The 21,785-nt window shown below is 44.1% G+C and overlaps 2 long non-coding RNA genes across 2 annotated transcripts; one reads left to right on the top strand and one right to left on the bottom strand.

Moving 5' to 3' along the window:
• Positions 1–1,292: 1,292 nt before the first annotated feature.
• Positions 1,293–21,456, bottom strand: LOC145421718 (uncharacterized). Its single transcript, XR_013903081.1, has 2 exons — positions 21,358–21,456; positions 1,293–6,710 (listed from the first exon to the last, which is right to left on the bottom strand). It is a non-coding gene; the product is annotated as an uncharacterized LOC145421718 (long non-coding RNA).
• On the top strand, positions 18,925–20,887 carry LOC145421716 (uncharacterized). Its single transcript, XR_013903080.1, has 2 exons — positions 18,925–20,567; positions 20,699–20,887. It is a non-coding gene; the product is annotated as an uncharacterized LOC145421716 (long non-coding RNA).
• Positions 21,457–21,785: the final 329 nt, after the last annotated feature.

Raw genomic sequence — 21,785 nt, 5'->3', positions numbered from 1 at the left:
ATCAGCATCCTGATGTGGCACACCTGTGAGGTGGGATGGATTATCTCAATATGGCAGATGTGCCCACTACCACACATTTGGACTGATTTGTGACCACTGTTTGGGAGGGATGGTTATATTGTGTATCTGGAATGAATTTTAGGTCTCTACGTCCATCCCATGGGGAATGGGAGCAGTAACAAAGGTGTTGCGTTTATATTTTTGTTGAGTTTAGATCTTCCAAAGCAGGTTATCTTATCCTTCTCTATCCTTTGCATGTCCCTGATCTGTGGATAGAGACACAGAACATACACGCTAGTCGTCCAATGTCCAGATGATTCTAACAAGACCCATGATTAGTACCCAATAAGGTTGAACTAACATATGCACACAAATTTGTGTGCATATGTTGCTACACGGGTGTGTTTTTTTATTATGACGATCTTCAAGTCCAGTCCACAAGTTGCAGTGCTGTGCTGGATAGGCAGCATTCAGAAGAGAGATGACGTATGGCTTGGAAAGTTGGTGAAGGAAGCTGGATCTGCTGTTGACTTTCTGGTAATGACAGCACACAGATGGACCTCAACCGGTGCAAACTGCCATTGTCATGAACACATCCTCCTACCCCCTAAACATGATCGCATAAACCAAAGGAGCATGCTCAGTGGCAGGTTGGTGGCATAGAGCAGCTTATGATGATCTTCTGTCTCCTCAGAGGACATGATTAGACTCCTCCGCTCATCTTGAATTGCAGCAGATAAGGGACTAAAGTTGAGTACCATAATTGATGCTCTGTTGTCTGCTTGCACTTAATTTAACTGGTTATATAAGCTCTCTCCACTTTCAGTGACTTTAGTGTCACTGTAAAATCATTTTACACCGTGGAATAATTTAATTAATCCATACACTATCTGCACAGACATTGTCCTGATCATTATGTAAGGACTTTTTACAAACTTTTCACATATGCAACAGGCTATGTTCCGAGAAGTGCAGTAAAAGCGTCCCAACAATTCTTACATTAAACAACAGCAACAGTGAGAGAAAGCATTGTCACGAATGAAAACCAATGACTATTTTTTTGAAAACCTTTGCAAACCTCAAAAGAAAATTAGTTGGTAAAACTGCAGCTACAAACTACTGAACGTTTGCTGTTTGCTCCCTTTGTGCTTTGATGGCTCTCTAATTTTAGGGACAAACTGTTATCCAGTGCAAAACTGGACTGGTGCATGTCTTCTATATAGATCCTTACTACCAAAGTCATCAATGATGACATCAATGATGACTCAATGATTTCCCTCAATGTTACTATTTTTGTTTGTTTGTTTGTTTTGGGGGGTGGGGGGGCGGTTGTATTGCTTGTGTTAGCTAGGTTATGCTTAAAAGTAATTTAAGAGAAAGTGAATTGCATAGATACACACACCTACCAGATGTAAAGAAGAATAACGCAATAGGAGAAAAGACTGAAATAAATAAATGTTTAAAAAAAACATAGATCCTTAAGTGGTAATATAGAACAACACAACTAACCAACAGCTCAGCTGAACACAACATGATTAGTTGTTAATGACATTAGGGCTGCACAATATTAGGAAAACCTGCGATGTGCGATAACTATGATCAATACTGCGATAACGATATGACTTGTGATAAAATAAATATAAAAAAAACAAATACATAGTTTCCGTTTTACTGCAAGTTTTATTTAAATAAAGCTGCTGTATTAGCAGTGTAACAAAAAAGTGCACTTTAACATTGAAACATTGCCCCCATAAAAAAAATTCTGAGGCTTGAATTCTGAAAGACATCCTTCCTGGTCTCTAGAATTAGTTTTAAATACATAACTTAAATTATACTGCAAATTATCTCAATGCAGTTGTTCATCATTTTACAACTCACAAAGTAGTTATGATGTAAGTCAAAACTGGAGAGGAAACTTTACTGTAGTGTTTGCGTAGTTTTCAGCTTGGCTCAGTTCAAACATGACGGTCTTGCGGCATGTTTCGTACACTTGTGGAATGGCGACATGGGAAAAGTAATTTTGTGAGGTGTCTCCGGTCCACTTTATGTATCAGACTGGTGAAGCACTCTCTGCTAACTGTATTTATAGGCATCATGTCTTTGTCAAAAAATGTGTAATGACCTCTGTTATTTCTTTGTAGCGCTTTGACGCTTTCTCATAAGGAGTCCCACTTGAAAAACTAATACAGAGACGGCTTTTGGACTGCGGTGCTCTTTGTCTTAACATTAGCAACCTTTGTTTGGTTTGCCCTGTCTTTCTGGAACTCTTCAAACAGTTCTCTGTGGTTGTATTGAAGATGATGGTTCAGAGTAGTCATGTTTCCTCTGGTGGTTGCCACGAGTGTTCGGCAAGTTTTGCAGAGTACCTGTGTTTGGAGAACGTTGTCTTTATCAAATCCAAAGTACCTCCAAATAAGCGAGGTACTATCTTTTTTTTTAGGCACGAGTTCATATTCAGTAGCGTTCTCGTCATGCGTCTCGCTCTCAGCCTTTACAACTCTGACTCGTTGCTGCAGCATTGTTCGCTCACCACCTGCGTAGGAGGCGGGCCTCTAATCCATTTAATTGGTTAATGCCGTGAAGGGCTCTATTCGACTGGTCAAATGTATAAAGGGGTTTCTTTGATTGGTAAATTCTCTAAAGCACGTGTGTAAACATTTTAAGGTACCCAATTATCGCAGTATACGTCATCTTTTGCGATGGGCCCATCGCACAGGCTGGTATCGCGATGACAATCAATTTTCAATTTATTGTGCAGGCCTTAATGACATCTGTAGTTTTAGTCAAGGATTTAGTTAGCCTACCCTACATTGCAGCTGTCTTTACACTGCCTTTAAGTAAGCACCTGCAGCAGTGGATAAGTGATTTTTGCTCACTGCACATGCGTGGGAGCAGGTTAATGACAGGCGATCTTTTCCATAGTCTGAGCGTCCAACTGTCTTAATGTCTAATGCCAGGCCACTGATAACCAATACCATTACGTCTGGGATGAGTCTTAAGAGCGGGGTTAACGTCAGGGCTCGCAAAATCGCTAGCCCGACGTCCCGGGGCTAGTGATTTTCCCAGTCGGGATACCAAAATCTTTCTCTGCCCTGCCCGTCGGGCTATCATAGGAAGGAAAAATATATGTCAATGCTTTTGCATTCTTTCGGAAATGTAGCTGGATAATTATGTCATTGGCATCAGTGAGCAAGAATTTGCGCTTGTTTTTTGCTTTCACTTTGCAATCGTGCGAACTGTGTATAGAGAGCGACAGTACTGATTGGTGAGTGACGATCATTTACGCACCAATTCCTCTGACATCGTCTTATCAGTCGTTAGCTTACTATGCAAACATGACAAGTGAAATATCCCGCAGCAAGCTTAAACATGGACAGACATTTGTTTAGAACTCTTAAAGATGTTGAAGCAAGCTCCTTTAAGCAATTACTTTGGTGTTCCTCCATCTCCAAAGAAATGTCAGAAGGAGTCCAAACCACAAAAGAAGCGCGTATTCTCGGAAAAGTGGTTGCAGGAGGTGAGCTGGCTTCAAACAAATGATGAACGCACAGAGATGTGGTGCAGAATGTGCCGTGAAAATCCCACTCTAGCGGACAAAAACACTGCCTTTTATAAGGACGCAAACGCGCATTGCAACTTCTTATCTGGTGAGTGTCTTTTATTTTGACAGTGAATGCGCACATGCGGACCACTTATGTGCACCCGTGTAAATAACATAATGTTCTGCTGGGTGTGTTGTTGGTTTTCCCTCGATTTCTGAGTCGACAAGCGCCTTTGTTACTGGGACCAGTCATTTTAAGAAAGGCCCCCATTAGAACCCATGAGAAATGCAAGAAATGCATTATTGCTCAGTCTGCAATATCTTTCCCAGAACAAACATCAATTGCAAATAACATACTAAAAATAAACCTGAAAAATCTGTTTAGAACAGCGTACTATGTTGCAAAGAGTGAACTACCACTGACAAAATTTAGCAGTCTTTGCAAACTTTAAAAAAAAAAAAAAAGCAAATGTCCTAGATCTTGGTTCCACTTGCCTCTTAACCGTAACTTCAGTGGAAATTTCAAATTCAGGATCTGACACAGACTGATTCATGTTCTACACAGTTCTTACAAGTTCATAGAAATTTCTGTTCAATTAGAACCAAGTATTTGAGTTGACGATTGTAATTTTTATACAATGTTGTAATTTGTGTTTCAACAATTTTTTGATTGTTTTGTTTCCGTTACAATATTATACTTTAATGTATAATATTTTAACGGAAACAAAACATCAATCAAAAAATTGCTCTCTCTTTTATTTGGGCTACTTAAATTTATTTTGGGCTACCAAAAGCTGAAGAGTCCCTGCCCGAAGGGCTACCAGGGATTTTGAAATTTTGCGAGCCCTGAACGTGCATCACTAAAGGAGAGAAAACTTTAATACAAGCCAGGTCTGTGGAGTGGGGGCTTATCATAAGTGAAGGACAAGTGGTTGTTTTTCGTCAATCAGTAGAATTCATGTTGTCAGTATTTGTTGTAAATGCTGCCTTTTATGAATGCATTTAAAATGTGTTGTGGGATTGTGTAGTGTGGCTGTTCCCGTGGGTTTTCCCACCTAACTAGCTTGCAATGAAAATAAAGGAAAACTGTGGCTGTGGGGATACGTTGGATAACGACTGTCGTGCCACTGAGTTAAGTTGGATTGCGCAAAATCTGTGCAGCAGTGAGATATGAGGTGAGACCATAATCCACCAGTCCAGCCACAAGGAGGCAAAAAAGGCAAGGCAATGTATGCAGCTACCGAGGAGCACTGCAACCTCCTGCAGGCCCGCTTACCACCACAAGTCGACAAACAGCGGCTGTAAGGAAAAGCTGTTCGCTTGTGGGTTTGTTTGGGATTTTTTTTTTTACAACAACTCTGGGTACATACTTTATTAGTATTTTCCTTAAATGTGTTAAATATATATTTTCTCATCTAAATGTCCACTGAGCTGTGAGCCAGGGGGCGGTAATGCACCTTAACATTGGTTGCCAACCAAGAAGAAGAAGAAGCTGTGAGCCAGGAGGGAGAGAGGGGGTGAGTGAGTGAGTGAGTGATTCGTTCGCTCTATGATTCTGCACAGGAGGGAGGGGGTGAGCGAGTCCTGAGTGATTCGCTTATGCTTACGATTCAGCACAGGAAGGGAGGGGGTGAGTAGCTCAAATGTGCTGTTAGCATGTTAGCAGAGCGATGCTAGCAGAGGAGCTATTTTCTTGATGTGAGCTTCTACTCGGGGTTTTTTCTTCCAGTTCAGAGCAGAAATTTTTTTGTTACGATACTGGATGTTGTGTTTTTCTCCACAATTGTAATTATAAGCTAGATACATTGTTGCTAACAGCAACAGGGATGAGTCAGTGAGTCACTTGAGCTTGTGAATCATGATTCATGAGTCAGTAAAGTGATTCTCAGGTATTGAACGAATCGCTTCGCGCATCACTACTATCATATCTTTTTTTACCACTATAACACAGCCTGCATTTTAATATGTGAAATTACTTTTACACCCCATCACCAATGCTGCACAGATTAATTTTACATTATAAAATTATTATTTATGTTGTGACTGTGAGACATGAGTAAGTTTGCGAAAAGGAAGGCAAGGCAAGGCAAGGCAAGTTTATTTGTATAGCACAATTCAACAACAACATTAGAAACAAGAACAAATAAAAAGCATGATTTAAAATTGAATAAAACAAGCAAATAAACTAACTAACTAATTAACAAACAAACAAACAACAGTATATAAAATCAAAACAGATAAAATCAGAACAGTAGATAAAATCAGTAGTTAAATGTAAGTTTTGAAATTTAAGCTTAAAGTGTGGATTTGGTGCTTTATTCAAATGCAGCTGAGAACAGGTGAGTCTTCAACCTGGATTTAAATAAACTGAGTGTTTCAGCTGATCTGTATGGAACGCCAGGACTGCCATAATGAATTAATTAAATACACCATTAAATAATTAATTAAATGTGTCAATAATTAATTAAAATTGGAATTCATTAATTAAATAAATAGTTATGACACATGTAATTAATTAATTATTGTCACATTTAATTAATTATTTATGTATTTCACATTTTAATTAATTATTGACACATTTAATTAATTATTGACACATTTAATTAATTATTTAATGATATATTTATTTATTTCATTTTGGCAGTCCTGGCGCCTGGCTCTCGTCATGAAATAATTTTATCTGTCAGCCTCACCCATCAAACTCAGGGGGCGGGGTTAACGCTGCCCATGCAGCTTCTCTAACATTTGATTGGTTGCCGTGCAAAGTAAGTCAAAACAGGTCGATCCTAGATAATCGATTGCTTGTGTAGACTTGGGGCAGCCAGGTATCCCAGAATGCAGATCAAATCACAGGCAGCAATGGTGGTGGTGTAGTTTTAAAATACCCCGTTTTTCTGTCACCAGCTACACTTTTAACAGTGTTTTAGCCGCGAATGTCGCGCCGTATGTCTGGTCAGGTTGTCAACATAGAACATGCTTGCAAAAGTGCTCAGATGTTTTCAGAGATTTCACTAGCTCTGCTAACAGTTAGCATGCAGAGTGCACCGAGGGGGTACATTAACCGGTTTGTTTACATATTCCACTCTCCGTGTTCCACATGTTGCATTCGCAGATTCTCATTTTCACCGAACGATCGTCTCTTTCCGCCTGGTCTTGTGTCTCTGTGCTTCTGTAACATAAAGAACGAGCTGACATTTTTCTCACAAAACCAGCGATCAGCTCAACAGACCCTCAGTTTACCTGCATGCATCCTCCTCCTCATCTGTCAGCTGTTTAACACCTGCTGTTAATTCAAGAAACACGCCTAGTTACCTGGTGATAGTCACAGTTTAACTGGGCAGCCGGTGCTCGATATAACGCAATGTCAGCGCATTTTTCTGCACAAGATAAGTAAATATAGTATTTTCCCCGAGCGCAGAGCTGCTGGAGCTCGTTTCCTTACAGAGCACTTTATAGGCGAGCCAGCTTTATCAGCGGCTGATGTCCAATCACCAGCACACAGCTTTCAAACCTCAGCTGAGTTTTAGCTCTCAGTGGTTAAACGCTGGACTTCATTCACTCAGGTTCTGTCTGTCGGGTCACGTTTACTTCGCTGTTTTATTTACAACTGAGCAAATCAGTTTGGCTGAGGTTAAAGTTACGTTTCATAACTGCATAGTTTCACAGACGTTTAATGGTTCACTGGCACATGTGTTAGACTGAACTATCATCTAAATATCATCTGTTTTTTAATAGTTCTTCAACTGTATTCTAAGCACCAGCTGTCTGTTAGAATGTGATTTTTTTTCTCTCTCTGTTGGCAGAGGTATAAAAATGCGCAGGAAAATCTGACGTGCATGGCGAACTTCACCGACAATATTTAGGGAGGAATAAACACACATCAAACATAAATGAACCATTTGCCTGTCTCCATAATTGAGAGCATTTTCTCTTCTTATGTCAACACTCTCTCTCTCTCTCTCTCTCTTTTTTTTTTTTTTTTTTTTTGCTTTTTCGGTCATGTTATGTTTACCTGTCAAAGGCTTGTTACAAACTATGAAACACATTGTGCAGACTTCTGGATGTTAGAAGAAAACGAATACTGCTCATGAATGATACTAAAGGCAGGAAGGTGTCCTTTAAAACTAAACATGTTAATAGGACCTCCCTGTTTATATCATAGTTTATGATATAGCATGTGTATTTCAGTAATAGCCTGCTGAGGCCACTATACGTGCTGGCCTCATATCAAATGTGAAGGCAGACTGAGTCTACGTTTGACGTTTGTTTATATCTAATCTTCCTTTTCAAACATTTAAACAGCAGCGAGTCTGCAGCTGAGGGAATACAAACTCAAATTGTCGGAACAGGTTTGCTCGTTTCTTGGATTCATTTGGTGATTTATTAAATGTATAACTGTTATTCTAATCTGCTGCTGAGTCTCTTACACTTTTCTTTATGCTATATATTTTCACGTCTCTGGAATAGTTGGCAGTTAGATAGTCAGCTGGGAAACTTTGTGTTAACTCATGGAGCTGAGGATATCGTGGATATGCTGACCTCGCTGCGTGGTGTACAGAGCGAGGTCAGCATGATTAATATTCACAATAAAAATATTAGCCGAACATCATGAAGTCTGTATGTGTTTCATAGTGTCGAACAACCTTTGTACAGTTAAAGCCAGCAGTTACTACATGACGGAAACACCAACGTTATCTCTTTTATGTGTTTATACACAGGTCACGCTGATTACTGAACAAAAACCCAAAGATCAGATGTTAAACAGATTTATTTGCTCTCTCTCCTCCTTAAACATGTTTTTAATGTTAGTTATAATTCAGAATTGGCGACTGAAACACGTAGGACACATAAGAACATCAGGAAATAAAACACCGATAAATATAACCTCAGTAAAAGAAGTCAGCGGGGGTTACTACAGCTGTGTACCGGGGCCTGCGCTTTGTCGGTGGGATTGCTTGCGAGGCGAGCGGGTCTATCCCACGCTTTGCCGTGAGACTGGGACGACATCTCCGAAATCATCGAAACACTTTTGCAAAGAGGCTGTATCTGTCAAGGCTCGGCTGTGTGGCAGGCAGGAGGAGGACCCAAACGCAAAACTCACAGACACGGGGATGAACTCAAAATCACAGCTTTAATGCTGGAATGGCAGAACATAGGAAATACAAAACTAAACTGGGAAAAGTAAACTAACATACGCAGAGAGACACAGGGAGATCCACACAACATGAGGGACGACGTCACGCTGAACAGAGGGAGACGCAGACAGAAATACACAGAGGGTTAACGAGGGAAGTGGGAACACACGGGGAACACAGGTGACACTGATAATCATAACGAGACAGGGCGGGGTGAACTGAACACTGACGGGAGAGGTGAAACAGGAAGTACAGAGGTTCAGACAGGAGGAGAGAGAGCACGAGTAGAACACCAACGTAACAGGCAGGGGAGACACGGAATAAACACGAAAGGGGACGAGGGCTCATAAATACATAGAGGGCACACAGGGGGAAGAGAGAGCACGGGGAGAACACTTAGGGAACAACACAACAGGGCAACTCAGAAAACATGGCCTAAGCAAGGAACAAAATACAAACATACAAGGAAACTAAGAACACTGGGCCAACATGGCCCAGGACCATGACAGTACCCCCCCCCTCAAGGGCTGGCTCCAGACAGCCCAAACACAGAAAAACAAAACCAAACAGAAAACAACCCAGGGCGGGCGGCGGGGGCCCAGGACGGAGGGCTCGGAACAGAAAACAAAAGAAGAGCACAGCAAACACCGGAGCCCAAGAAAACAACCCAAACACAGAGCAGTTCAGGGGGCCGACCGTGCGGAAGGCAACGGCGGAGACGCGGAAACAGTTCAGGAGGCCGGCCGTGCGCAAGGCAACGGCGGCGACGCGGAAACAGTTCAGGAGGCCGGCCGTGCGCAAGGCAACGGCGGAGACGCGGAAACAGTTCAGGAGGCCGGCCGTGCGCAAGGCAACGGCGGCGGTGAAGGAGACGACGGAGCAGTTCAGGAGGCCGACCGCGCGGGAGGCGGCGGCGACGATGACAGCGCTGGTCCGGGGGCCGACCGTGCGGAAGGCGACGGCGGCCACCCAGGAGAAGAGGGTCCGGGGGCCGGCCGTGCGGAAGGCGACGGCGGCCACCCAGGCGATGACGGTGCAGTTCAGGGGGCCGGCCGCGCGGAAGGCAGCGGCGGCGGCGGCTCTCCAGTGTCAGGCGTACTGGCCGAGGCCCGGTGGGCACAGGACCAGTCGAGACGGGACCAGGCGAAGCACAGGCTGAGGCTGCAGCAGACGAAGGCTCTGAGGAGGCTGCAGCAGACGAAGGCTCTGAGGAGGCTGCAGCAGACGAAGGCTCTGAGGAGGCCGGGCCAGACGAGGACGAAGGCTCGGAGGAGGCTGCAGCAGACGAAGGCTCTGAGGCCGGGCCAGACGTAGCAGAAGCAGAGGCTGAGACTGGACCAGGCGTAGCAGAAGCACAGGCTGAGACTGGACCAGGCGTAGCAGAAGCACAGGCAGAGGCTGGCCCAGGCGATGACGAAGACTCGGATGCGGCTGGCCCAGGCGATGACGAAGACTCGGATGCGGCTGGCCCAGGCGATGACGAAGACTCGGATGCGGCTGGCCCAGGCGACGACGAGGCGGTCGCGGATGCAGCTGGACCAGGCGACGACGAGGCGGTCGCGGATGCAGCTGGACCAGGCGACGACGAGGCGGTTGCAGATGGCGGCTGGACAGGCTCCTCGGACCCTCCAGCGGAGACAGGAGGCTGAACGGGCCCCTCGGACCCTCCAGCGGAGACGGGAGGCTGAACGGGCCCCTCGGACCCTCCAGCGGAGACGGGAGGCTGAACGGGCCCCTCGGACCCTCCAGCGGAGACGGGAGGCTGAACGGGCCCCTCGGACCCTCCAGCGGAGGCCAAAACAACGCCAACAGGCATGAAGTCCTTCGGCCGACATGAGGACAACTGGTGCTGCACTGAGCACTGACTCTGCCCAGGCAATGCGAACATGGTGCAGTTCTTAGGGGGCTGCTTAAACTTCAGGGGTCCAGAATCAGCTGGTGACTGAGACCTAGCCTCTGGGGAAGCCCTGGAGTGGCAAACTGTGCCAACGGCGGCTAAACCATGGAAAGTACCCTGAGTAGAAATCCAGTTACCTCTCTGCATGGAGTGAATGAGCAAAACTGGCGACACAGGAGACTGAGCGGAGAGTGGCTGCTGGGCAGCTAACTGAGTTACTGGAGACACGGGTGAGAGCGGGAGCTGAGCTGCTGGAGACACGGGTGAGAGTGGGAGCTGAGCTACTGACGGTGGTGAAGTAGATAACTGCACGGGAGACTGAACTGAGGGCGTCTGCACTGGCACAGGGGACTGAACTGATGTCTGTTGTAACGGTGGTGGTGAGAGTGGAGTAGGTGGTGACGGTTGTGGTGCTGGTGGTTGAGTGGGTGACTGTGCTAAAGGAGGCTGCACTGGGGACACTGGAGACTGCACTGGGGAAAGCAGGGCTGCAGGTGACTGCACTGGGGACACTGGAGACTGCACTGGGGACACTGGATACTGCAGTGATGGTTGTAAAGTTGGAAACCGAGCTGACGATAAGGCCGATGATTCCTCTACCAACTGAGCTATTGACTGGGCTAAGGATTGAAATAAGGTTTGTAGTAAGTCAGACTGTGGATGTGACTGTGCTATGGGAAGCGAGGCTGAATGTGGTGGAGGTGGCGACTGAGCTTCGGGCCGGGCGGCTAACAGAGATTCATGGCGAGTCACTCCTGGCAACTCTGTAGGCCTTAAGCTGTCCATGTTAGGAGTAGTAGTCTCTAAAACAGTCACAGCACAGGAAGATCCAGGTTTAGCAGAGTCAGTAATACCGAGCACAAAGGGATCCGTTGCGGACACAGGAGCATTCACACAAACGGTTTCTAAATATATAGGTTGGAGAGCAGCATAGTCCAGGAGTGAAGAAACACCATTCACAGTCTTATACTCAGCAGGTACAGGGACCTCAGAACTGTTAACTTCACGGTGTTGTTCATGAGTATGCAGCTCAACAATAGTCTTTTGCTTCTCTAAGGTGAGATTATCAGTCTGTGTGTTAATTGCTGCTGACCTGGGAGGAGCACAGGAAAAATAGTCACACTGAAACATGGGCGTGAGGGTAGGCAATGCAGGTTCAGGATTAACCGACCCAGAATTACCAGACACGGAGTTAATGGCCTCTGGGATGACGCGCATGGAGCTTACAGTGCCAGGATTCTTTAATTCAGCATGAACAGCAGTCTCTGGGGGGGTAATGAACTCAGTCTTGTGCTTAAAAGGTGCGGAGGTGAACTTAGAAACATTATGAGCCCTGGAAACACAGTCATATTCAAACTCGCTATTCGTTTCTGATGTGTTACGGACCTGAAAAACAGCGGACTCAGGAGCAGAATATTGTCCGAGTTGGTCCGACTTGGAAGTGGTATGGAAGAAACAGTTAGTGTCACTCACCACCGGAGTTTGCTCAGAAACGTTAGGGCGGCGGCGGCGTGAGCGCCGTTTTCGCCGAGAGGGGGGAGGAGATGAGCCGGGCCGCGAATCCTCCAGCGGACCGGGCTGAACGTCCTCCGACCCCTCACACTGGAGAGGCAGCTCCGGGCGGACGCCTACGGTGGAAACAAGGAAGTCCCGGATGTGGGGGTGCAGCGCGCCGAACAGCCACGGGAGTCCGGACACCATCCGCTGTAGACGGGCAGCTACGACCTCCCGGTGTTCGTCTCCTGGCAGCGCCTCCCACTCCTGACAGTGGTACTCCACCGTATAGATCAAATCCTCCCGGAGCTCAGCGGAGGGGTTGTGAGTTGCTGGGTCCATTACTGGTGACGTCGTACTGTCAAGGCTCGGCTGTGTGGCAGGCAGGAGGAGGACCCAAACGCAAAACTCACAGACACGGGGATGAACTCAAAATCACAGCTTTAATGCTGGAATGGCAGAACATAGGAAATACAAAACTAAACTGGGAAAAGTAAACTAACATACGCAGAGAGACACAGGGAGATCCACACAACATGAGGGACGACGTCACGCTGAACAGAGGGAGACGCAGACAGAAATACACAGAGGGTTAACGAGGGAAGTGGGAACACACGGGGAACACAGGTGACACTGATAATCATAACGAGACAGGGCGGGGTGAACTGAACACTGACGGGAGAGGTGAAACAGGAAGTACAGAGGTTCAGACAGGAGGAGAGAGAGCACGAGTAGAACACCAACGTAACAGGCAGGGGAGACACGGAATAAACACGAAAGGGGACGAGGGCTCATAAATACATAGAGGGCACACAGGGGGAAGAGAGAGCACGGGGAGAACACTTAGGGAACAACACAACAGGGCAACTCAGAAAACATGGCCTAAGCAAGGAACAAAATACAAACATACAAGGAAACTAAGAACACTGGGCCAACATGGCCCAGGACCATGACAGTATCTTGACAAACCGACCAGACACATGAAGATTAAACCACTACATTCTCGGCTAAAAAAATATTAAAACGGTATTTGGTAACACACAAACAGGGTTTTTCAAAGCTCAGTTCTGTTAGCTTCCACATGCCGGTTGTTGTGTGCTAGAAACAATGGCCACCAGGCCAAAGCAATGGTTTTGACTCGATCAGCGTTAACCCCGCCCCCTGAGTTTGATGGGTGAGGCTGACAGATAAAATTATTTCATGATGAGAGCCAGGCGCCAAGACTGCCAAAATGAAATAAATAAATATATCATTAAATAATTAATTAAATGTGTCAATAATTAATTAAATGTGTCAATAATTAATTAAAATGTGAAATACATAAATAATTAATTAAATATGTCAATAATTAATTAATTAAATGTGTCAATAATTAATTAAAACGTGAAATACATAAATAATTAATTAAATGTGTCAATAATTAATTAATTACATATATCATAACTATTTATTTAATTAATTAATTCCAATTTTAATTAATTATTGCCACATTTAATTAATTATTTAATGGTGTATTTAATTAATTCATTATGGCAGTCCTGGCGTTCCATAGATCTGAGGCTTTCTGGGAGTTTGTTCCAGATATAAGGAGCATAAAAGCTGAATGCAGCTTCTCCGTGTCTGGTTCTGACTCTGGGAACTGATAAAAGACCGGATCCAGATGACCTGAGGGATCTGGATGGTTCATACTGGGTCAGGAGGTCATTGATGTATTTTGGTCCTAAACCATTCAGAGCTTTATAGGCCAGCATCAGAACTTTAAAGTCTATCCTCTGACGGACAGGCAGCCAGTGTAAGGACCTCAGAGCTGGACTGATGTGGTCCACTTTTTTGGTCTTAGTGAGGACTCGAGCAGCACAGTTCTGAATGAGCTGTAGTTGTCTGACTGATTTTTCAGGTAGACCTGTAAAGATGCTGTTACAGTAATCAAGCCTACTAAAGATGAATGCATGGACTAGTTTTTCCAGGTCCTGTTGAGACATCAGATCTTTTATCCTTGATATATTCTTGAGGTGATAGTAAGCTGACTTTGTTATTGTCTTAATGTGTTTTTCTAAGTTTAGGTCTGCATCCATCACTACACCCAAATTTCTCGCCTGGTTTGTGGTTTTTAGATGTATAGATTGAAGTTCTCTGGTGACCTGTAATCGTTTTTCTTTGGCGCCAAAGACTATTACCTCAGTTTTGTTTTTGTTTAGCTGGAGAAAATTGTGGCACAACCAGTCATTGATTTCCTCAATGCATTTACCAAGAGCCTGTACAGGGCCTCGGTCTCCTGGTGACATTGTGATATATATTTGTGTGTCATCTGCATAGCTGTGATAGTTTATTTTGTTGTTGTTTATAATCTGTGCCAGTGGGAGCATGTAGATGTTAAACAGAAGGGCTCCCAAGATGGAACCTTGGGGAACTCCACATGTGATACTTGTCTGCTCAGATGTGAAGTTACCTATTGATACAAAGTATTTCCTGTTTTCTACGTATGTTTTGAACCAGTTTAGTACAGTTCCTGAAAGACCTGTCCAGTTCTCCAGTCGTTTGAGTAATATGTTGTGGTCAACTGTATCAAATGCTGCACTGAGATCCAGTAAAACTAGGACTGACATTTTTCCACTGTCTGTATTCAGACATATGTCATTAAACACTTTGGTCAGAGCGGTTTCAGTGCTGTGGTTCTGTCTAAAACCTGACTGGAAGGCATCGTAGCAATTATTCTGTTTTAAGAAGTAACTGAGCTGTTGGGAAACTGCTTTTTCAATGATCTTACTTAAAAACGGGAGATTTGAGATCGGCCTGTAGTTGTTCATTTGTGTCTTGTCAAGATTGTCCTTTTTCAGTATAGGTTTGATTACAGCAGTTTTTAGTGATTCTGGAAACACACCTGATAATAAAGAAAAGTTGACGATCTGTAACAGGTCTGACTCTAAAGTCTTTGAGACCTTTTTGAAAAAACTTGTTGGCAGGACATCTAAACAGCAGGAGGAGGAGTTCAGTTGACCTAAGATGTCCTCCAGGTCTTTGCTGTTAATAGGTTGAAACTGTTTCATGGTGTTTAAACAGTTTTTTGGTGGACACAGTACATATCCTGGATCTGCTGTTGATGTACCAATTGCTTGTCTAATTTTTTGGATTTTTTCAGTGAAGAATTTGGCAAAGTCATTGCAGGCCATGGTCGAATGAAGTTCAGCTACCACTGACACAGGAGGGTTTGTTAGCCTGTCAACTGTAGAAAATAAGACCCGAGCATTATGGCTGTTTTTAGTGATGATGTCAGAGAAGTAGGACCTCCTTGCATTCCTCAGTTGTAAATTATAATTGTGAAGTTTCTCTTTATAAATGTCATAATGAACCTGGAGGTTTGTTTTTCTCCATCTGCGCTCAGCTTTCCTACACTCTCTTTTTTCATTTTTCACCAGTGTGGAGTTTCTCCATGGAGACTTTTTCCTTCCAGAGATAACCTTCACCTTAATGGGAGCAATAGTGTCCATTACATTTAACATGTTAGCATTGAAGCTATTGACGAGCTCATTGACTGACCCTCTGGGCAGGTCAGGTGTTAATGGGAAGACCTGGTTAAAAATTGCACTACTGTGTTCAGTTATACACCGTTTTGTGATCACTGTTGTTGATATATTTGTGTGGGCTGAGATTTTACTTTCAAAGAAAACACAGTAATGATCAGACAGGCCCACATCAGACACAGTAACCTTTGAAATGCTCAGGCCTTTGGAGATCAGTAGGTCAAGAGTGTGTCCTCTATTATGTGTGGCCTCTGTTACATGCTGAGTCAGCCCAAAGTTGCCCAGAGTGTTACTCAGGTCTTTAGTCCCTTTGTCCTGAGGGTTGTCCACATGAATGTTAAAATCCCCAGCAATAATTACACAGTCAAAATCAACACAGATCACAGACAGCAGTTCACTGAGGTCATTAAAAAAGTCTGTGCAGTATTTGGGAGGCCTGTAAACATTAAGAAACACAACTTTGGATGGGGCCTTCAGCTGTAAAGCCACATATTCAAAAGACTGAAAACTTCCAGGAGATAGCTGCTTACATTGAAATGATTCATTAAATAAGACAGCAACCCCTCCTCCTCTCCTGCTCGCCCTGACCTCACTGATAAAACTGTAGTTAGGAGGGGTCGTCTCGATGAGAACAGCTCCACTGTTACTTTGGTCCAACCAAGTTTCAGTTAAAAACATAAAATCAAGGCTGTGCTCAGTGATTAAATCATTAATTAAAAATGTTTTCCCAGCTAGAGATCTAATGTTTAATAAAGCCAACTTAAGTGTTTTAGAGGTATTACTTGTCCCCTCATGTTTGGGAGCAGTCTGTGGCACACAAGGTATGTTTACTATGTTTAAAGATCTTTTAGAGTGCAGCTCTCTGTGTTTTGACCAGGCCACATGTCTCCTGTCACCTAAAAGTACAGAAATTTTAAAACCTTCTAGTAAACAGGGTCCCAGCTTCTCCTGGGAAAAGTCATCACTGCCATAATCCTCACAGCCCGGACCCTTCACATATCACATATCAGACTGCGGAGACAGGGCATGAAGAGGAACTAAGGGGGGCGAGGCTGGGCAATGTGACTTCGATTGCTCTGTTGAGGGTGGGGCTCGATGGCGAACCTTTGGCCGCTCTGGTGGGGGGTTTATGGGGGACAAAAAGGGATTGGGACGGGGGGTAGATCTGAGCCCAGCATTGACCTGCTCCATCATCTCCTCAGTGAATTTCAGGTGTGGGGAGGAGGGAGAAAGGGAGGGGGAGGAGGGTGATGGCCTGTCAGGGGTTTGGGGGACTGGGGAAGGTCATGGTCCCTTGTCCTGGTCGTTGGTGTTGTTGAGAGAGTTGGAGGCAAATAGGGACCCCTCTTCTTGCCTTAGATGTCTCTCCTTTCTGAGGCTCTTCCTCAGATGCCATGGATGTCTCTCCTTTCTGAGGCTCTTCCCGGGTGGGGGCAAATGGAGCTCCTCCTCAAGGTTTCTGCTGGGCTTTGTCTGTTCTTGGAGTACTGTTTGTTCCTCTTTATGAGATAACTCCTCGTTTATCTCAGCCTTGGCACCAAGCACGGATGGATGACGTATGGAATAAAACAAGTTGGAGGTGAACAGTTTCACCCCTGACTTGTTAAAATTAAATCCATTTGCTTTGAACAGATGCCTGCGTTCCCAAAAAATATTAAAGTTGTCGATAAAATGCACTGAGTGGTCAGCACATGCTGATATAAGCCATTTATTCAGTGTAAACAACCTGCTGAATCTCTCGTCTCCTCCTCTGACCGGCGGTACAGGTCCACTGATGAATACAGCTGCATTCAGAGAGTTTACAGTATTTAATAATCCAGTAAAGTCCCGTTTCAGAACCTCCGACTGTTGTTTGGACACATCGTTTGACCCTGTATGCAGAACAATGTTTGTCACAGTTGGATATTCATCTGCAATTTGAAGAATTCTCTCCTTCAGGTTGTTGACCATATCGTTAGGAAAGCAGAGGACTTTAGTGTTCTTACCGCACATCCTTTGTACATCCTTTACGGCAGAGTCACCCACAATCAGTTTCAGGCCTAGCCTTTAGCTTTCCCTGTGGCCTTTCACTTTTCAACAGATTTTCAGACCTTATTTCGCTGCTTTTAGATGGATGGTTGTCCGATATAGATCCAGGGTCCTTTGATAGTGGAGCAAATCTGTTTTGCAGTTTCACATTCAGTTGTTTTGGAGGTTTGTTGTTAACCTTCCTATTCACGGTTGTCCAGTCCTGTTTCCTCCCGTATACAGGGGTAGAAGAGCTTCTCTGTCTCGTAGGAAGTGAAGGCCAGTCGGTTTCAGAGATTTCAGCTCGCTGTGCCCTGCCTGTGATACGTCCTCCCCCTTCCAGGAGACATGATTTATGTCTTGGTTTTGCACCAAGACAGTCTAAGGGGGGATTATCACTTGAGGATTTATAATAATGCACAGAGTCTACTTTCTTGGTCATGTTATCTGTGCTCCTTAGCTGTGTACTAGCTTGCTCATCGCCATTGTTTTGAATCAAAGGCAAGGTTGTTTCATTTCCACACAGTCCATTTACCTCCACGTTTACTTCTAAGCGATGAATTTTTGTCTCCAGTACTGCAATCTTCTGCAGGAGGCTGTGGTAGTCATCTGTGGAGAGGGAAGGCATCTTGTTGCTAGTTAGCCTAGCGGTTAGCACCTTTCCAGGCTATTGAGGCTGCTCGGTGCCCAGACGCTGTAATCAGGCTTCAGCTGTGTCTAGGCCACAGACACACGGAGCGCTGAGGATAAGGTAACCATAAAATGTTGCTGTTTCTGTTAAGAACACTCTAGTCCTAATGATCTACAAGTGTCCAGAAGTTATCGCAGGTAAGCTCACACGGAAAAAAGGGAAAAAATCAGCATAAAAATCAATAAAAATCAATATAAGAAGCAAAGCATTCAAGAGCAAAGAGGTGAAGCGTCCACACAAGGAAGCATGGCAAAGGGGGGAAATAAGGTATGATTCTCCCTGAAATAAGCTATATGATTCTCCCTGAAATAAGCTATATACCAAATAATTATAATACTAATGCAGTCACATAGTGTAGTATGGCTGTTCCCGTGGGTTTTCCCACCTAACTAGCTTGCAATGAAAATAAAGGAAAACGGTGGCTGCGGAGATACGTGGGATAACGACAGTCATGCCACTGAGTTAAGTCGGATTGCGCAAAATCCGTGCAGCAGTGAGATATGAGGCGAGACCATAATCCACCAGTCCAGCCACAAGGAGGCAAAAAGGCAAGGCAATGTATGCAGCTACCGAGGAGCAATGCAACGTCCTGCAGGCCCGCTTACAAACTACCACCACTAGTGATGGGACGTTCTGTATCGAGGCTTCGGAGCGTGTGTCGAGTAATGGAGGGGGCGTTTCCGCGAAGCGCGTATCGAGTAGGGCTGGGCGATATGACCCAAAATTCATATCTCGATATTTTTTAGCTGGATGGCGATATAAGATATATATCTCGATATATCTTTTTTTAAAGCCATAAAGTAAGAACAAAAAGAGAGTTCTTAGTCAAAGCTGTGTCCCAGATGTCACACAGGCACTTTTATTAACATAGAGCAGATGTACATAAAATTTACTCAAAAATAAATTATGAGCATTTATTAAATAATAATGCTCCATAAATAAAAGAAAACAATGTTGTTTTTGTGCATAACAAAAAGCTCACAAATGTGCAGTCAAAATGTAAAGTAAAAGACGAGCACTATAACAAAGACAGATTTCACAGCTGTTCTGTTCCCAACTTGTACTGCGTGACTGACAGCCTGGAGTTTGTAATCCGCTTCGCAACCACGTCTCTTAACAGGTGCCATTTATGGTCCTTATACACAGTAAGGTAATATTACGTTGAAGCACAGTACGTATCACTCCGCGAGGCTCAGCCGTAATGCTCCGACAATCCATCAAGCGGTGCAGCTCCGTAGCTTACCAAAGTCGTACTAAAACATTTTTTGACAGATTGCTGAGCGCCGTGTTCCACATAAAATCGGTTCGCGGCCATCAAGCACAACCAGAATTCATACATAAGGCGCGCTGTCAACTTTTGAGAAAATGAAAGGATTTTAGTCCGTGCAGCACCTCTGGGCTGCATGGCGTTAGCGTGGTTAGCTCGTTAGCGTGGTTAGCTAGCTAACACGTTGACGCCGTCCAGCCCCACGCACGGGGCGATGCGCAGTAACTCGTTAACGGAGATTTGCCGTGTCCATCTTGTCGCTTCCTGCAGGTGAAGCGATGGGGGAGGAGGGGGAGTTGTGTTCAGTGAAGGAGAGGCGAGGCCGAGTAACGTTGCGTAAAGACGAAAGTGGACGAAAGAAAGGCAAACTTGCGGCTCCGCAAGTATAATTATAACGTAACATAGACTATATCGATATAAAGGATATGGTCACATCTTATATCTCGTATAAAAATATATCGATATTTTTTAAAAACTCGATATATCGCCCAGCTCTAGTATCGAGGCTTGCTTCATTTATGGGAGGAGCTGAAAATGATGACGTCCGAAGCCTCGCTGCCCGGCTGTACCACGTGACTGGTTCATGAAGTGGTTCGAACTTTGCCGCGAGATATGACAGCGATATAAACCCCTCAGACTTCATTCAAAAATGTGGGTGTTTGATGGAGAGTTGCGGTTAGTGAGAGTTTGGAGACCGTTTGGAGGTTTATGAGAGTGAGGAGAGAAAGTCAGGAGAGAATGGAGCCGGCTAAGAAGAGGAGGATGTCCTCCCCTGTGTGGGAACATTTTGATCTTATTCCTCCCAACAAGGTATGTAAATTTCTACAGAAGATGTATTTTCATGATACTGATGGTGCAATACAATTTATGTTGAGCTGTCTTGACTTTTGTACAAGGTGAAGTGTTTGCTATGTGCCAGGGAGCTGGGCTATAACAACAACACCTCATCCATGCTTAGGCACTACAGAGCTTTGCATGAGAATAAGGGGGACACCGATTGTGGAGCAAGACCAGGTGAGCCATCAAATGCAATGATAATATAGGATGCAGTAATGTTACTAAATGATATAACAATATTATACAACTGTTATAAGTTACGTATGTGATATTTATATTTGTGCTTTATCTTTATTGTCTTTCCTCAGGAGAACAATCTCAAATAGATGAAGACCTGGTCAGCATGGTGATTGAGGACTCCCAGCCATTTAGCATTGTGGAGGACAAAGGATTCAAAAGATTTGTTAAATCATTAAATCCTAGCTATGTTCTCCCCACTAAAAAGGTCATAAAAGCAGTGAAAATTTAGTTTTTACAGAATAAAATGTGAACAGGTAGTGTGTAGCTGTCCATACCTCAACGTTACAAAAGCACAACCACTGTCCACACCCCAACCACACCTCACCTCACAGTAAATGATCATTTCCATTTCAAGCATTTCCAAATAATCATTTCCCATACTGCCACTATAAATATACACAGTATACTGCCATCACTACAATATACATGTTTTACACACTCCTTTTGTTGTTGACATTTACAGGCTGTGTGCAAAATGCCACACTCTTCAAATTCATGCCAGCTATTATTTTTACGTCCAGTAGGTGTCCTGCTAGAGCAAATGAAGCTTCATGAAGCTTCGCGTTGGGGTGAACCAATTGGATGAAAAGCTTCAGTGCTTCATGGGGCTTCATCTGCCCATCACTAACCACCACAACTCGACAAACAGCGGCTGTAAGGAAAAGCTGATCGCTTGCAGGTTTGTTTGGGATTTTTTTTTTTTTTTACAACAACTCGGGGTACATACCGTGCTTTATATGTGTGGAATCCGTTTGTTCTGATGTGCTCAAATGAATCCTCACGAAGAACTTCTTGCAATCTACAGCTTTGCTAACGGAAAGGAAACGCTAACCACGTGACCCAGCGCAACGATTTCCGTTTCAATGGTCTGCCTTCAAAATAAAAGCACGAAGGGAAACGACAACTTTCAAGATACTGTCGTAATTCCACTAACGCATTCCGTGCATCATACTATTGATATTATTCTTATTATTAGAAGGAATTAGCACTTGTTTTTCTTTTTTAAAATTTGTTTAGTTTTTAGAAAAATACAACTGTGAGTTCTAAATGTTTTATTGAGTGTGTTATTGGAAGTTTCACTACATCTTTCTCTGTGATGGCTTATAGTGGCCGCAGGATAAGTGTACTATAATTAATTTTTCACACGGTGGCGCT

This window comes from Astatotilapia calliptera, chromosome 3, assembly GCF_964374335.1.
Source record: "Astatotilapia calliptera chromosome 3, fAstCal68.1, whole genome shotgun sequence".
Lineage (NCBI taxonomy): Eukaryota > Metazoa > Chordata > Actinopteri > Cichliformes > Cichlidae > Astatotilapia > Astatotilapia calliptera.
Note: the sequence above shows the minus strand (reverse complement) of the source record. Positions and strands in the feature narration are given on the sequence as shown.